The sequence below is a fragment of the Notamacropus eugenii genome, chromosome 2 (assembly GCF_028372415.1).
Source record: "Notamacropus eugenii isolate mMacEug1 chromosome 2, mMacEug1.pri_v2, whole genome shotgun sequence".
NCBI classification, from domain to species: Eukaryota; Metazoa; Chordata; class Mammalia; order Diprotodontia; family Macropodidae; genus Notamacropus; species Notamacropus eugenii.
The window spans coordinates 31,730,425-31,749,162 of record NC_092873.1 but is presented as its reverse complement, the minus strand read 5'-3'; the positions used below and the strand labels follow the sequence as shown (position 1 = coordinate 31,749,162).

The following is an 18,738-nucleotide window of genomic DNA, read 5'->3' as shown; positions in this document are numbered from 1 at the left end:
GCCAAAGAGACTTAGGGGGATTCTGTTTTAGATAGCTTGATCCATGGCTGGCCAAGGTGGGAGAGTACCAACTCTTGGGAGCATCTTTAGAGCTAAATAGATTAATGTTTGGTAGTATTCACTTGTCAATGCAAGTGCTCCTGGGAGTTGCACTTAAGGACCTCATTTAAAGCTTATTCAATTTTTTTATGAAGATGGGACTAAGTATTTCATTTTCTCTCCTGTTGATCTGATCTATTTACATTTATATATATATTCATGTCTTTCTCTAAAATGGTTTCATACATTGGCACGTTATTAAGCATAACATCTCCTTTAAATTGCTTCAATTTTACATTAATTAGTTATAAAGATATCTTTACATTTTGTTTTTTACATATTTATCTTCAAATATATCCATCTCCCACGAAGAGACTTCCCTTAAAATAAAAGATTTTAGAATGTGTAGCACAACTAGCCAATACATCAAAAAGTTTTTACATTAAATCAATATTCCATACTGATAGACCCTTAATATTTCAAGGGAAGGAGGGAAATAAATTTTGATATCTCTTCTAAATGGATAAAGAGTTCATTAGACTTTCAGAGCATTCAGTTAAATTTCTATAGCAGTTCTTGACATTCATACAGTTCAATGATTGTGGACCTTGTTGAAGTGGTTCTTCATATGTCAATTTCTATTTAATCTTGTGTCTTCCCATGTAAAGGAGGATGATCAGAGAGTTTATGAACGATAAGGTGGGGCATTTAGCCACATTCCTAGCCTAATTCCTCAGGCTTCTCAAAGAGGTTCAAGGCAAAGTCCTGGGTAACTGTGTCCTTCAGTTAGGCTGAGCAGAGAAGAAGTGGAACTTCTATCAGGGTAGTAGCTTACTCATGTAGTTGGAAGTGCATGTGTTCTCTGTGAGTGCTTGCAGAAGTGTCTGTGTTCTCTGGGAGTGTGCTGGACACTGTCTGACTTTCTTTTGGCCCTTCTGTAGACACCAAGAAAGGGCTTGTGTCCCCTCCACCATCTGTTGGGATGGTGCTGGGAGCAGTGAAGGACAAGGCAGCTGACCCTGCCTCTGCTGCTGCCTGAGTATCCCATGCCACTAGTGTGGCCTTTCAAAGCTCTCTAGATCCTTGGCTGACTGTGGACTCTACTGGAGTCAAGAAGCATGGGAGGTTTATGGGAGAAATCAGGATCACTCTGGAGGACCTCTTAGGTGAAACTGAAGTTTTTTGGGGAAAATCCGCTGGTCCACTGGGTGTCTCAGATCTGAGCCCATTTGTGATCATGGCCACAATGAGAAGTGTACACAGAACGGTAGCTGAGCCTACAGGGATTTGAAATAGAATCTCTGACTGTGGAGCTCATCATGGGGATGCTGGTAGACTCTGCTGATTTTCTGGTAACATCAGACTCCCTAAGCCCATGAAATGTGCTCCTGGAAGAGAATGCTACAAGCAGAGGAGTTGGTTAGTTTATGCGGGCAGGTTTGGTGTTATTGTCACAGGGATATCCATTTTCTCTCAGTGGGATAATACCCAATCTCCTGAGCTACACTTTCCTCCCCCATGCACATCATGGGCACTTCCTCCCGTAGAGCACTCTCATCAGCCCTGCTCAGGCCTTGAACCTATGCTCTAGCCATTTCTTTTCAAGCCTCCTTACTTCCTTGATGCCCACACAAAAGACTGGTCTTGAAAGATTCAAGCTTAGTCTCCAGAAATTCAGCCTTGGCCTACCATGGTCCCCATAGGTGCATCACTCTCCTCATATATTTTTTCATCGAATCCAAGCTCATGCTTCATCTCACTCTCTCCTTTACCGTACATGGGTACACTTTCATCCCCCAGATCCTCTCCAGGTCTGGAAATTTGACCCAATCCTCTCTCTCATACTTCTCTAATGTCATGTGTCCATGTACTCCACTTGTTCCCCAGGTACCATTCCTTCATGATGAGGCACTCAGTTGCCTCTCACTGGTTACCACTCCTTTCTAGGCCTTGTCTCCCCCATTAGATGCAAATTCCTTGAAGGCTGGCTGCCTGAGGAGCTCCATTTCACACTGTTTCCCTATCTTTGCTGATATAAGCTGTGACCTTTGACAATGCAGAGATGAAGTTCCCAACAAGACCAGTGCGGACTGCTAGGGCAGTTTGACCATCCAGGGTAGAAATGCTTTTGACTTTCAAGCCCGTGGGTAGTTTTCTGTGGTGCTGGAACAGTGACTTCAGCAAGCATTTTGAAAAGAAAAGTAGCAGTACTGGTGCCTCTTTCAAGCAATTGCTCCCTTGGCCCAGTGGATAGTGCTTGGTCAGAGGGTATCCACAGGACTAGTGCCATGTGTTATGGGGTTTTCTGAAGGGCAAAACATGGTGGGATAGGTCCTGCTGGGTTGTGTCCGTGAGATGGCACCTTTGGAATCCTGGTCCTCCTCGAGCCCTGAGATCAGAGTGAAATCTGATAGAGTAACTGTGTTAGTGACCTTGATTGCAGTACAAGACAATGGATGCTTTGTGTCAATCTCCCATGGGGCTTTGGTGATTTTAAATGAACTTTGAATTTCAAAGAGGATGGTCTGGGTCACAGCAGACACACTTGAACCTCATCTCATATGGACAGGAGTCACTGTAGTTCCCCCTCCTACCCACTGCCAAGTGGAAGAAGGGTATATATCTCTGGCAGTCAGAATGGCCTCAGTACTTTTTGGAGTCTCCTCTGCAATTGTAGGAGGAGGTATGGCTGAGCTCAATTCAGCTGCTGTGTTGAGCCCTGGAGGAATTGAGTTGATACTTGTTATTGTCCTGCATGTAATCATGCTCTCTGTAGTCAGAGGAACCTCTGAGCTCCCTTCTGTCTGCTTGTGAAACAATATGAGCATCAGTCACCACAAAAGTTGAGCCTGCCATGGTGATCAATGAACCTCCAGGATTAGTGTTTGAGAACAGTTGATCTTCAGTAGAAGTGGTAGTCTATGGTTCAGTTGTGCTTTTCTCTGACACTCTACTTGGAATCTCGGGGCTGAGAGTGACCACAGGACAGAGAGGGCCAATATCTGGGATTTTGGTGATAAAGGTGATATCCGGCCTTGGGACAGTTGAGCTGATGTTCACCGTGGTGAGATAACTGGCTTCAGCTTCAGTAGATGAGGGGGAAACTGTGCTTTGTCCAGGGAAAACCATGCAAGTGGTGCTGGTAGTAAGAAGCAGTGCTGAGTTCACTTGAGATTCTGTGCTGTGCCCTGTAAGAGTCATAGCGATATCCCCAGCCTTCTTCTTCAATGGAGACTGGAGATTTTTTGTTGCAATCACCAGTGGAAGTAAGCCACGAGTGGTACCTAACCCCCTTGGTACTTCTCCCATAAAAGCAGCTGAGGACATAGGAGATACAGGTAAAGGAGTGATCAGTGAAGCACCTGTGCTACTTTCTCCCACTGTACCCAGAAGCTCTTGGTTGGGAGGGGACTCGAGATAAAAAGACACCATATCTGTGACCCTGCTGCTGAGGATGACACTTGGGCTTTCAGTTCCAGGAATATTTAAGCTCATAGCCTTAGACTTGTAAGTATCCTCAGAGATGGTGACTGTAGACAAAGGAGAGAAGGTCTGGGGCAAAGTAGACATAATATCTACCAATCCTGTTGACATATGTGGCTTCAGTAGAGGTCAAGAACCAGGGAACCTCTGTTTTTATTTCAGGCAGAGCCCCAGCAATGCTGGTGATGGAGATAGCAGGTGCTGGTGAAGTGAATACCAAGGATGAGTCTGATTCTCCTTCAGGCCTGACCCCGGACGTACTTGGAGAGTGGCAAGGAGTACTGTAGCCAGCTAACTCTGCCCTAGACCCTCACAAAGGAGTTGAGATGTAGTGAGCTGTACTCTCAGCCAGAAGAAACATCCCTGGGATGAGTGTGCCAGCCTGTGATGCTGCAGTGCTACATGATCTGATGGTCTCCCACACTGATGTGCTACTAGAGGCCAAACTGCCATGTCAATGTCCACTGTCACCTAGTTCTGAAGTCATTCATTGGTGCAACAGAGGGAGTGCCTCCTTCAGGGGGTGTGAAATCTGTCCTGTTGGACAAGTGCCTGTTAGAAATCTTGAATTTGGTGTCTTGTACACATCTGAAATGCAACACATCCAAAATTCTACTCATTGCCCCTCCCTGTAAACCTTCATTTTACCTCAGTTTCTCAATTTCAGGCTATCACCATCTTCCAAATCACCCATGCTCACAGTTCAAGATTACTCTCTTTCACTCCCAATCCCATGTCTAATCTGGTGAAAAGGAATACAGATTTTGCTCTCCTGACACCTCTGCTATATGCTCCTTCACTCCTGTGACCCTATCATCATCCTGGTGCAAGCCCACATTACCTCATTCCTGGACTATTGCATTAGCCTTCTGGTGGGTTTTCTTGTCATAAGACACTCTTGTCCATCCTCCACTCAGCCACCAAAATGATTTTCCTAAAGCCCAGGTCTCCCCATGCCATTTTACCATTGAATGAAATACAATGGCTTTCTGTTACCCTCAAGAATCAAATAGAAAGTGCTGGTTGGCATTCAGAGACATTCACAGGCTGCCCCCCCTTTTATTTGCCAATCTTCTTGTAGTGACACTGGCCTTCTTGCTCTTCCTTGCATTGCCTCACCATCTCCCAACTTAGCACATTTTCGCCGACTGTCTTCCATCCCTGGAGTCCTTTCCCTCCTCATTTTACTAACTTCCTTCAAGCCCCTGTTAAGATTCCCCCCTTCCTGTAGAAAGGTATTCCTTTCCTGTCTATAGGAAGGTGTGATCTTAATAGACATGATGCCCTTGATTCTTAAGGGATCACTATTAATTCTAGTGTCCTTCTTTTATTGATAATCTCCGATTTATCAGGTATTTACCTCATCCTCCCACAGGACTTGTCAAGAGGCCAGCTCTCAGCTCATCAGGAGAGACATCCCTGATGCAATTTCACTGGGCTCTGAGAGAGCTGTGTGGCCTGTTGGAGTAGCTCTCACGCTAGGGTCCTGGTGGAGAAAGCAGAATCAGCACTGCATGTAGCCACTGGTGTAACAGAAACAGTATACTTCTCAAAAGCTGTGGGCTATGTAGGTTCAGTCGCAAGTGATACAAGTGGGATTCTCTGAGCTCATCACACTTCTTTCAGAGAGTGAAAAGAAAGTCCTGGAGTAACTGGTCTCTTCACTGAGGCTGGGCAGACAAGAGTTGGAGATCATATAAAGCCATTCAAGTTGCTCCTTGACCTGTGGGCTGCTTGTCTTAGAGTATCATGTGGTCTATAGGAAATTGTTGCCCACTCTTTTACACTCCATTGACTTTTCTATAGACACCAAAAAAGTTCGTGTGTCTCTTCCAGGAGATGTTGGCATGATTCTGGGAGCAATGGAGGACAGGGCACTGACCCTGACTGTGTTACTGTCTAGGGCAGGCATCCTACTTTTCTGGGGTGATTCACATCATAGACATATCTGGGTTTGGCCCAACTCCCATGGCACTGATGGATGTAGGATTTGAAGGTAGAGAAAAAAATGGGCCTGATTTCAATTCCTGTTATTCAGACAGAGACATGGGTAGAATCAAATCCAGTGGGCCATGGAGCCTGGGTGGTAGTGGGACTCTTCCTAGGGGATATTTCTGATAGAAGCATGTCCAAAGGGAATGCAGAAAACATTGTCCTGGCTGTACTTATCTTTAAAAGGACTGCTGGAGATTGAGCTGACTATGGCCTCTATTGGAGGCAAGGAAAGTATTGGGCTTTCAGCAAGCCCAAGGCATCTCCAGCCAATGTTTCATGTGATATTGAGGCTTCTGTGAAAGAGTACATGATTATTCTCTGTTTTGTAGGCCTGAAACCAACTGTGATGGTGGCCACAGTGAGAAGGTGGAGCTTCAATGGCTCTTGTACCTGGAGTTGTCTCTATGATGATCATCTCTGTTGCAGTGACAGAAATGGTATCTCTCTCAATAGAGACAATCTTGGGGATGCTGGTGGACCCTGTTTAGTCTCTTCCCAAGTCGGATCCACTGACATTATCCAATGTCACTATTCTTGAGTTGGAGAATTCTGTGCTTATGTAAGTTAGTTGGAGTTGACAGTTGGTTGAAGTGTGCCTAAGTGTTGAAGGACAAATTTTGGCCTCATTTAGACAGATTTTTATTGCCTCTTAACATGGCGCCTTCTATATTCAAGACATCTCCCAAACCACTGCCTCACTTTCCCCTGCATTCATTAGTTCAGCTTCAGTTCCTGGATAAGCCTTACCTATGGTGTAAGGATTCCATCAGAGACTGCTATACACTGCTATGCTAACCTTAGTGTGGCCACGTTTGTCTGTGAGGCCCATGTAAGTGAACCAATCCCATGACAAGATTCATTTTTGACTCATGCAGATCCCAGGACGACTTGCAGAACAGAGATAAGAGGAGAAGGTACTGATCCTTACTTGCAATTTTATTGATATCTGTGGCACAGGAATGAATTAGGATAGACAGTTAGACCCGGGGGCAGCTAGATTGTTCAGTGGGATAGAGCACTGGTTCTGAAATCAGGACGACCTGAGTGAAATCCAGCCTCAGATATTTGACACTGGCCATGTGACCCTGGCAAAGACACTTAACCCCAACTCTCTTGCAAAAAGATAACAAATGAAAATTAAGCTCAGATTAACTGACTGATTGATACTTGCCCAAGCCCTTACCCACAATTCTCCAAAGTTGCTATTACCCTACAGGCTTCACTGGAGAAAGCAATTAGACAGGAAAATCTGGGTACCACATTTCAGGAAGTATGTCAAAGGAATATGATTCAATCTACACTGCTAACGCTTATCCTTGTGAGGCTTTGGTCAAAGGTTCACATCTACTTTAGAGTTTTCTCTACTTTAAAATATTTGTACTAGACAACTAAATTCCCTTCAAGTCCTAGTAATATGAGTCCATAAGCGCAAGCAGAATGGTGAATTGTTGGCCAAGTAAAGATGTTTGCCATTCCAGTCATGGCAAGAGATATGACTTCAGATGTAGCAGAAGATGAGGTGCTGTCAGTTCTTTCTCCTATATGAGTCACAGAGCTACTGCTGCTAAAAGTAGCATGACTTGCCACTGTTGATACAGGACACAAGACTGTTTTTGCTCCAAGCCTGAACCCCAGGAAAGGAGGGTGTAGTGTAGAGTGGAATTGCCATCTGGCCTGGTGCTAGACACTCCAGCATGACTTGCCTTGAGGTCAGCTGAGGTCTCAGCAGGAAAAGATGCCCTGTCACCATTGCTCCCCATCCCCGACTCATCTCAAATGAAGGGGTGCTTATGGAAGCCATATAACTAGCCAGCTGTCTGTTTGCAAGAGTGATGAAAAATCTAGGATCTCTTCTAACACTAGGAGGAAAAGATGTTTCTCCAGTCACTGGTCCAACTGATCTGGCTGCCCCCTCAGAATGCAAGGTCTCCCTGTGTTCAGAGGTAGGAGGTAGAGTTTGTGTTGTCAGGGCTCTTGTCGTGAGAGGAGAGGGGATAGTTTGAGAAAGGTTGGCTCCTTGTCTTACATCATGGGAGCCAACAGTGGATGTTGTCTCTGGCCTGGTAAAAGTTGGGGATCCCTCTGAATGTGTTTGATATTTGAGAGTTGTGTGGTGTTTGAGTGTACATTCCAGAAAGAAAACAGACAGTGTTATAGGCCCAGATATCCCTTGGTAGGTGCCAAGGAAGAACATGTGTTGGGATGATCCTTATAGCACGATGGTGCTGGGCAGCTGAGCCAGACTCTCTTCAAGTCTAGGAGTCTGACTTCGGTGGGGTAGTGACCTCAGCTTGTACTGGATTCAGTGCTGGGTTTTCTCCTGGTTCTTTGCCATGGAAAGTTGAAAGAGAGAAGGACATGGAGGCAGGAGGACTGGTGCCCATCCCTAAAGCTGAGGCAGTTGTGCAGAGGATATCTGGTCGAATTGTCATAAATATTGATCCCATACTGGTTTTCTCCATGGTAATTGTACGTGCTTTAGACAGGATGATTGGGAGAAGAGAAGGAATTCTCCCAGGGACGCTGGTCTGTAATGGAGTGCTTGACTCAGAGGTAGTTGTTGTTTCATCTGAAGTCAAGGTGAACAACAGACTCCTGGTTGCCATGTTCCCTCCTGCAGATGTCTTGGGTACAGCAGGGGTTCTCGTTGAAGAAGAGGTTGATTGTGTGTGAGGGTGTCTTGATTTACTGGCCAGTTGTCTCAGTGGGAACATGTTGGCTGGTGGACTGAAGTGAAGGAAGTACCTCCATGGCAACTGACTCTGTTGGAGCATTTGACAAAGAGGGTGATCTCAAAGATGGTGTTCAGCCCTGAAAAGTCACAAGTTTGAGGAGATGAGCCTCCTGCCTGGGTTCTTTTTCTAGGGAATTCTGTGATTGAGTAGTTGATTGGCACATGTGAAGGCTGCAGGGAAGCAAAGACAGCAGGCTATTCATCCCCATTTCTCCTCAATAATGCAATTCCATCTTAGGGAGACCACCCCTACCACTTCACTTTCTCCTTCAATGCCTAACATAAACACATTTTCCCTGATATGTGTAAGTTAATCCACCAAAGGGGCTCACTGGGGACCATGACTAATACTACTCTGGGGTACAGCATGCAATATCTAGCTGGCCTAAATCCAGCCCCATTCTGCCCACTACCCAAGCCTCACTAGAGCTCTTACCTAGGAACCCTAACCTCTGGCGCAGGCCCCTCATATCATTCTCTTACTGGTCCCCGTACCTATGGTCCCTCTCCTAAGCTCACCTCGGTGCCCCTCTTCTATTCAGTTAAGATGCTCTCTGACTTCCCTCCTTGCCATGTAAACATCACTCTTCGCCACCTAAATTCTGCCACCTTCTTTACTTAACTTAGTTCTAGCCAAGTCATCCCTCTGCTTCCCTCCAGCCTCACCTGTTATGCTGGCCCTGTCCCACCTAAGCATCAGACTTTGCTCCTTTCTCTTCAACTCTGCTTCCAAACCTCCTCCTCTCCTACCCCAATGAGCTCTGATTCCTTTACTCCTCAATTGTCTCCCTCTACTGTTCACTCTCACCTCTTTTTTTCATCCTGACTCCTTATTAAACCAATTCATTTCCACACTGTAGCCCACTCCTGTATCCCTAGCCCCTTCATCATTTCCTTCCTTATTCCCTTTCAAAACTCAGCCTTCGATCAGTCCCCCCCTTTCCCACTATGCATACTACACATATGCTACAAGATGAAGTTGGAGAAAGTCACACAATCGTTCTGACTAGGTCCACGACAAATTGGTAACACCACGTCAACCGGGCCCTCACTGCTCTAGGCAAACCTTCTATACCTCCCTCATCAGCTCACTCTTCTTCTCTCCACAGTGAATCTTACAAACCTACTCATCCCTCCTCAAACGTCCTATGGTTCTCCCTCCCCTTATACTCTCTCTGCTGAGAACTTCACCTCATACTGTACAGAAAATATTGAGAGCTTTCCCCATGAGCTCCTCATTCACGTGTCTTCTGCCCCTCTTTCCTGTCTTCTCACCAAGTCTAACACCTGAAAAGGGGGAATTCTTTCCATCTCATCTCCACCAACAGTTTATCCCACTCTACCATCTGTCTCCACCTCCTATTTTCAGTCTTTCACTCCTGCTCTTTCTCTGCTGCTTACAAATATATCCTCATCTCCCCCTTCCAAGAAAACCCCTCACTTGATCCTACCATCCCTTCTAACTCTCATCTTCTCTCTTTTCTGTCCTCTGTGGCTAAACTCCATGGAAAGGCCACTACAAAAGACCCTTCCACCATTCTCTCTTTTTAAGCCTTCACCATCCTGCTATGACCTCATTACGACACAAAAACTACTTCCTCCAAAGTTATCAGGGATCTCTTCGTTGCCAAATTCAGCAGCCTTTTCTCTGTCCTCATTATTCTTGACCACTCTGAAGCCTCTGAACCCCAGGACCATTCTCTCCTCCTTGATACCCTCTCTTCTACAAGTTTTCAAGGTTCTTTTCTAACCTCTCTGATTGCTCCATCTCAGGTTCCTGGGTTGCTTCCTCCTCCAAACATAGGTGACTCTCAAGGTTCTATCCTGGGCCCTCTTCCCTATACACTTTCACTGAGTGATCTGATCAACTCCCATAAATTCAATTATCATCTGTATGCTGATGGTTCCCAACTCTAACTTTCCTGCCCCAATCTTTCTACTGATCTTGTGTCTCTGCGTTTCAGATATCTCAACCTGAATATCAAGTAGACACATGAAACTCACCATGTCCACAACTGAACTCATTGTCTTTATCCTTAAACCATTTTCCACTACTCCTTTCTGTACCCCTGTAACAAATAAGACCACAGTCTAGTCCACTAATCCTGGATGCTTCACAATCTCTCAATCCCTATAGTCAAAGTGTTACCATAGCCTGACAATCTCACTGTTGCAACATCTCTTCTACAAGTCTTTTCTCCTGTGGTACTTGGTGAAGGGCTAATCATCTCACATGGATTATTGCAATACTTTGCAGGAATATGTGCTGTCTCTGAAGTCTGCTCACGTCTCTCTCCACTCCAATCTAACCTCCACTCAGCCATTCCAGTGTTTTTCCTAAAAAATGGTCCTATATTTTCACATAAACTGCTTCCCACTTGCCCACTTAATAATCTCCAATGGCTCCTTTTCACTTCCAGGATCCAATACAAAATGCTGTATGACCTTAAGCCCCGCATAACCTAGGACCCTCCTAACTTGCTGGTATTCACACACCTTACCTCTCAACTCATACTCTTGTATCTAGTGATGCTGGTCTCCTGGATGTTTCATCACGCAGACCCTCAACTACCCAATTCCAGGCATTTTTTCTGGCTGCCCCCCATACTTGGACCTCTGCCCTCCCTCCCCCCCACCACTCTACCTTACGAACCTCCCTGACTTCCTTTTATGTCCCAGCCAACATGTCATCTTTTACTGGAAGCCTTTCTCAGTCTCTTCCCTCTGTTGATTATGTTCTACTTACCCTGTATAGAGATTGTTAGTACATGTTTCTTTGCTTCTTGTCTCCATTACATTGTAATCAGGGTCTGTCATTTGTTTTCACATCCCCAGAGCTTAGCAGGGGACTAGCACATGGGAGGATTTTAATAAATGTCTATTTACTAACAGAGTCAGGGCAGGCACTGGGGTGAGTGATGTGGATACAAAGAAGGGAAAGAAAGAGCCTGTGCTCCAAAACTTTCCAGGCCAATGGGGAAGACAACGTACTGTGTAGGGTACAGAGACGCTTGGCAATGAATGAGAGAGTCAGAGATATTAGCAAAGAGAATAGTTCGTTTATTGACTTTCTCAAGAAAGGGTTCCCTCAGAGTGCTGGAACCTAAGAGAGCTGAGGTGTGTTCAGCTCAGCAGATTATAGCTTCTAACAACAATCCTCTCCTCACTAACCCCCTTCCTCAGGGCTCATGGGTGCAAGCCCTGAGGGTACAATTCACAGCAATCTACGCTAGCGACAGAGAACAAAGACAGTTGCACAAACTTGCCTGGAGACAAGGACAGGAGGGAGGTGGGGGGGGGAGAGGTGTTATTTCTCCTAGCTATGTGCCTATAACATGGTGGGGTGGGGGAAGTCTGGGAAAGTACATAATATATTGAGATATTTCTTTACAAGTCAACAGGACAAGAAAAAATTGACTCTGTGAGGAGGCCTGCTTCACTCCTGAGAAATCTTCAGAGATCATCTCTCACAACACTAACCACTCTTTACAGATGAGCTCTCAGGCAATGAGAAGCCATTGCATGCTGTGGAGAAGGTGAGGGCAATGGTGACTGTGAAGCCTTGGAAAGTAAATGTTTGAAGGATTTGAGGAGGCTGCTGCCTTTACAGCAGCAGCAGCTACTTCTGGGCCTATCAGCACACAGACTGAACATTTGAAAGTTGCCTTCCTGAACTTCCAGGATCCAAGATGGCAGAGTACATTGTAAGTGCTGTCACCATGCCTTGTTGATCTTGAAAACTCCAGAGAATATTGGCCCAGGATATATCGAGGAGAAGTGGAACGAGTAGAAGGGATACACCAGTCTTTTAGCTGGGGAGACTGGGGAGATTAACAGGAAGGGTCCTTCTTGCTGTGTCTGAAGGGGACCAGTGTCGGACATGAGACATCTCAGAAAACCTCACTTCATCATATCTTATAGCACAATAGAATTCCATTATGTTCATACACCACAACTTGTTCATCCATTCCCAATCTGATGTGTGTCCCCTCCATCTCCAGTTCTGAGTCAACACAAAGAGAGCTGCTATAAATAATTTGGTACGTGTGGGACCTGTCCCTATTTTTTGTTCTCTTTAAGATAGAGTCCTAGAAAAGATACTGCTGGGTCATAGAGTAAGATCATTTTTGTAGCCCTTTGGTCATAGATCCAAATTGCTCTCCAGAATGGTTGGATCACCTCACAGCTCTGCCAGCATTGAATTAGTGTTCCGGCTCTTCAAATCTTCTCCAATATTTATCATCTTCTTTTTTGTCAAGGTAGTCAATCTGACGCAAGTGATGTGGTACCCCAGAGTTGTTTTCATTTGTGTATCTCTAAACAATAGTGATTTAGAGCACTTTTTCTTATAAATACAGATAGTTTTATTTTCTTCCTCTGAAATCTGCCTGGTTATATCTTTTGACCAATTGTCAACTGGGAAATGACTTGTATTCTTGGACATTTGACTCAGCTCTCCATATATTTTAGAAATCATAATTTTAGAAATTTGGATAGGAGACAACAGTTACAAAAATGTTTTTCCCATTTTTCTGCTTCCCTCCTACTTTTGGTTGCTTTTGGTTTGCCTATGCAAAAGTTTTTCAATTTAATGTAATCAAAATTATTTGTATTGCACGTTACAGCCCAATGGCATGAGATGGAAAGAGAATTCCAATTGAAGGTACTGTATACATTATGAAATATTTGGGAGCCTACCTGCCAAAATAAACCTAGGAGCTGTGGGAACACAATCAGAGAACACTTTTCTCACAAATATACTGAGATCTAAACCACTGGGAAAACATCAGTTACTCCAGGGTAGCCTGAGCTAATGCACTAAAAATGATAATTCAACCTAAATTAATGTACTTTTTCAGTGCCATCCCAATCAACAACCAGATATTACTTTGAAGACCTAGACAACAATATCAAAATTCATCTGGAAATATAAAAGATCCAGAATATCAAGCTATGTAAGGAAAAGAAATATGAGTCAAGCTGACGTACTACAACAGATATTAAATCGCATTACAAAGCAGCAATCATCAAAACGACTTGGTCCTGTCTATGAAATAAAACAGCAGATCAGTGGAGTAGGTTAACTTCACAAGACACAGTAGTCAATGAGTACAGTAATCACCTGTTTGATAAACCCAAAGATGCCATTTTCTGTGATAAGAACTCACTGTTTGACAGAAGCTGCTAGAAAAACTGGAAAATAACAAGGAAAATTTGGACATGTGACACCATATACCAACATAAAGTACAAATGGTTTTCCAATTTAGGTATAAAGGCTGATTGATTGCATAAACAAATTAGGGGTGTAAGAAATAGTTTATCTCTCAGATTATGGAGAATGCACGATTTTATGACCAAACAAGAGATAGAGAACATTATGAAATGCAAGATGGATAATTTTGTTTCCATTAAATTGCAAGGATTTTGTACAAAGGTAAGTCATCCAAGATTAGGAGGGAAATAGAAAACTGGAAATAATTTTGAAAACTAGTGTCTGTGGTCAGGAACTCATTTTTAAAATAAATAGAGAACTTAGCCAAATTAACAAGAATACAATTCATTCCCCAACTGAATACTGGTCAAAGATATGAAGAGTGAATTTTCAGAGACAGAAATTAAAGCTACGTATATTCATAAGGAAAATGCTCTAAATCACTTTTGCGCAAAATGAGGCAAATAAACACAAGCTATGCCTATAAGATTCCCTAACATGACAAAACAGGAAAATGATCAATGTTGGATTAGATGCGAGTAATTTGGAAGACTAATTCGTTGTTGGTGGAACTCTAAGGTGATCTAACCATTCTGGAAAGCAATTTGGAACTATGACCAGAGATCTACCCCATCTTTTTCCTCTCCTTGTGTGGGACCTAAAGTCCTTCAGGACCTGCTGGGACAGGGGACCCAACTACCATTTAGGAAGTTTGGTGTTTCAGCCAGAGAGAGAAAGGCTGGTCCCACTGAAAGAGAAGTAATGTGCTTTTGCAAACAGCTGAGAAAGAAAGGTGATGGAAACAAAATAAAACCCTATCATACAGGCATTTTTTTGTTGGAAAGGTATACTAAAGAAAATAATCATTTTACTAAAAGCCTTACCAGTACGTCAGCTTCCCTAAATACTCCGTATACCAGATTTTCTAGCAGCAGACTTCAACATGGCAATGAGTCAGAAGAACAAGAAAGACATTCCAAGTAATTTTGAAATTGTAAAAGGGGATTTTGCAACAATGAAATCGTTGTAATTTTACTATTTATAGACAACCAACTATATACGATGTATGTACTTGAAAAATAAAGTAAAAGGTCCGAAAGAAATGTTTTCTTCTCTGGAGGAAAAGAAAGCTTATTCAGATGCAAGGTCATTGTTTCATTACTGACTGGGTGTTGAAAGGGTGGTTCTGTTCCTTTCAGTCAAAGCTGGAATTTTCAAGTTCCCTAGAAGCAGCAGATGGGCAGGTAATGGAGAGGTCCATTAAGTAACATTCCATCCATGAGTCCATGAAGGCATCGATTCATGTATTTTGGTCTTGTGTTCTTCCATTTGGTGTTGAAGACTATCTATTTGTTGCTTTTTAACCAAAGGAAACAGGTCAAAGGAATAAATACTATGTAAAACAAAACACAGGAACAGCAGAAAGAGCTATAATCATTTTCTACAACAACATTTAAAATATTAGCTTCCAAAGCAAGAAGAAAGCCCTTGTTAACAACTGGATGTGGCTGAATATAGACTTGGGTTCTCAACCTTCTACTGTATCTTAACATCAACTGGAACAAGATCGTACAGTTAACCATTTAAGAAAACCCAAAATTAGATGAAAATGAAATTATACTTCAAAACTTTTTATCTGTTGAAAAGAGGAACATATGATAGGATTAGACATAAGAAACCCACAACACCCTTATCCCTTCACCAATCACCACGAGAAACAAAATCAGCAGAGTCTAAGTAGCTTCATTAAGTGTAATCCATCAACTTGTGATGTTTCAAAATCTCACAAATATTCAAAGGAAACATGCATCCACTAAGGGATCAAAGGTTCTATCCGGAGACAATAGACAACACATACATCAGAAATGATGACTTGTGAAGACCTAGGCATCCACACTTGCCACCTCAAACTTTGACAAAAACACCCCCTAAAGTGAATAAACTTAGGGCCTCTCAGCTAGCTTCTCCCTAAGGATCTGCTGGGATAGAGAACTGACAACGTCTTGAGAAAGCCCATTCCCCTTTGTGCCAGCTGGAATTTTGGTGACACTGCTAATTCTACTGTTTGGCATTCTGCTGCATGGGACTCTGCTCTCTTGCATGTGACTGCCTATCAAATACTTGAACACTGCCACAATTCCTGCAGATATCCTCTTTATCCAGCTACTCATGGCCTGCTCCTCCCTAAATAAGCTGGCAGGGCCTGAAGACCACCAATCATTATGACGACACTTTCTACTTTACCAATGAGCTTCATATTGCCTTTTGGATATGCATTTACTGGGATAAGGTACAGAGAGATGATTGCCTTCCTAGGTCTGGGTATGTTCATTTCTTATTTCAGCAAAGATCACTCTAGCTCTCTTGTCCGCCATATTACACTACTGACTCACCTGGAGCTTGGAGTGCCCTAAAAGGCCAGATTCTTTCAGGACAATCACTGCCTAATAATACCTGTCCCTGTAATTTATTAGTGAAGTAGATTTTTTGATCCTTAATTATTTTATTCTAGTTAATAATTTTATACTCCAAAGAGACCAAAGAAGAAGGAAAGGATTAATACATGCAAAATGTTTATGGTAGCATTTGTTGCTACAGCAAAGAACTGAAGACTGAGGGCATGTTCATCCATTACAGAATGACTGAAAACATGGCATATCAATGGAAGAGAACATTGCTTCACAGTATAGAGTTATAAAAGGGATAAAGTGCAATCTAGGATGACATATGAGCTGACAGATTGAAGCACTATTACATACACTGACAGCAATGTTGTAAAGAGAAATTCCTCCAAAAGACTTAAGACTCTGGCCAATGCAATGATGAATCAGTGACTCAGAAGACTAGTAATGAAGCAGGCCTCCATCCTCTTGGTACAGATTATAATTGCAGAATCATACTATTTTTAGCGATAACAGATGTGTGATTCCCCCTCCCTCCTATTATCTTAGTCTGTGAGAATGGGGGCGGATTACGTTTGCTTCAGGGAGGATTAGAAGGAAGGATTAAATACTTGGGGGGCAAGTGTAACAAGAAGATACTGATGCCAAAAATAAAACAAAAATGAGGTACAAAACACATTTAAAAACATCCAGCAAAGAAGAGAATCAAGTTCAGAAAGGGGACACAGACATATGTAAGCCACATAAAATAAATACACTTTAAAATTACCCAAACTAAGTATAAAAGGGATTCATGGTTTCATACACAATTCTCTTTTCTCTCTTTTTTCTAACTTTGATAGATGTAGTCATTTTGGTTGATGTTTGTCAAATTCTTAATTAAAGAGACCAAAAATAATTTCATCTTACTAGATTTGACCTAATAATTTTACCATGTGAGATCTTTTGGCATCCTGACTGTTATAGCCGTTAACTGTTTTGGAAAAGCATGCCATCTATGCCTAAGTCACTGAGGTATGACTACGACTTGAGTCTGGTCTTTCATCTTCTTGTAAATCCATCTGAACGTATTACCTTCTAGCCATTTTCTTCACTCGCTTTGGAAAGGACTGCATGGGAAACTTGCCCAAATGACTGGCTACAATCTAGATAAAGGATAACTCCAGCATTCCCCTTCCTGAGCAGTCTAATGACTCTGAGAAGAAGGGAGATGAAATGAACTGGGTGTGACTTTGGGAAAGCTAACACCAGCCGCTGACACTTCCTGCTTTTCTAGCCATTTTCTAGCCACCCTCTGAATAGCATGATCTATAATTTCTCAGCAACAGAGGTGACCCTCCTTATTCTCCATGTGCAGACTTCGTTCTCTTTCCTTTGTAGAAGATCGGGACATTTGCCCTCCTTTGGTCCTCTCCCGTGCTCCATGATTTTCCCCAAATCCTAGTTTGTCGCCTCACCAGTGACATCTGCCTTGTTTTTCCCAGTACCTTAAGAGCTCAACTGTGCCTGGTGCCCTGAAGTTGCCAAAGGCAGTCAGGTACCTTTGTTAACTCAGGCATCTTCTTGTTGAACAACTATTTCAGTATAAAATGGATTCTGCTTAGTCAAGAAAACAAAAGTGCAGTAGGAGGGGCTGCCTCTTGGCTCTCAGGTAGATCATACAGCTGGAGCCCTAGTACCAAACCCTGTTTAATCTTCCTCTATTTCCACAATGAGATAAAATCTTCTAAGAAGTTTAAATTTAAAAATTTAAGTTAAAATTTAAAAGTGTGCCTTTTCTTCTGTTCATCCTCCCTCACAATCAAAGATATGCCAATTAAAAGAAATTAAAGGCATCCTCCAAACTGGTCAAAACAAGGAATATTGATCAACGATGTAGGGTTGTGACGTTCTGTCTTGTCCAACTCTTCTTGACTCCATCTGGCATTTCACATAGATTCAAATAGTCCTGAACTGTAGAGGAAGAAAGCAGTCTCAGTGAGAAGGTTAACAGGTGAGGAAGAGGGTGACCCAGTTGTCTCTATGTCTGTCTACTGATTAAAGAAGCCTCTCTCCTGGTAGTAGAGGTCAGCTGGTCTTCTCTGGTGTCTTAGTTCTGTTTAGTCTTGCTTTCCTTCATGCTATTCCCCTTGCCTTGGAAGCCATTGTCTGCAGTCTCTGCAGAGGAGAACCCCAAACTCCTCTGAGAATGGTCCAATTCATTCTCCCTTCCTTTGAATCCCTCTAAAACATAAATATACCTGTCTTTATCTATTAAATGTGTGTGTATACTAGATTCGTTTGTAAGACTCTCCTAAGTTGTATCTCCTGTTTTCAATCCTGGGTGCACATACAGTATGTATCAATAAAGCACGGATGAGTGGAAAAACCAAAATCACTTAGAGATATCCCACTCTGGCCAGGGCTGCCACACAAGGGGAGGCCTCCTGGTAGGAGTTGGAGCACGCCTGTGCAAACTGTGGCCCTCGGGCCCTGGGGCTAGAAGCAGTGGGCCCCAGGACTTCCTTTTCATACAAAGGATGTTTTCCTCTACATTTTCCAGTGACCAAGCCTGAAATGCTCTGGTGGGCAGCACAGGGCCCATGGGATACAGGTTGGGAAGCCCTGGGCTAGAGGCTCACCCTGTGTTGGGGATTTGGTCAAGAGGAATTTTGTTCAGGTGTGAGTTGTCAGAGGGAGTCCATAGGTGATTCTATTCAAGTCAGAAACTTTTTTCATCTTGTGAGAGGTAGCAACATGGCATGGACACAAGGGAATGAAGAGGTTTTTAGCCTGGCAGACCCACTTGTTGGGCATTTAGCATAAGTGACATGAAAGCATGTTCCAAACATATTTCCTTTTTTATAATGAATGATAAACAAATAGGTCCTAC

At 43.2% G+C, this 18,738-nt stretch overlaps 1 protein-coding gene and 1 long non-coding RNA gene across 8 annotated transcripts in view; both read right to left on the bottom strand.

Moving 5' to 3' along the window:
• Positions 1 to 18,738, bottom strand: part of LOC140524855 (golgin subfamily A member 3-like) — a 71,290-nt gene that overhangs the window by 17,113 nt on the left and 35,439 nt on the right. The gene's annotated exons all lie outside the window — the stretch shown is intronic.
• Positions 11,289 to 18,732, bottom strand: LOC140524862 (uncharacterized). The gene is made up of 2 exons (XR_011973857.1): positions 15,323 to 18,732; positions 11,289 to 14,820 (listed from the first exon to the last, which is right to left on the bottom strand). It is a non-coding gene; the product is annotated as an uncharacterized lncRNA (long non-coding RNA).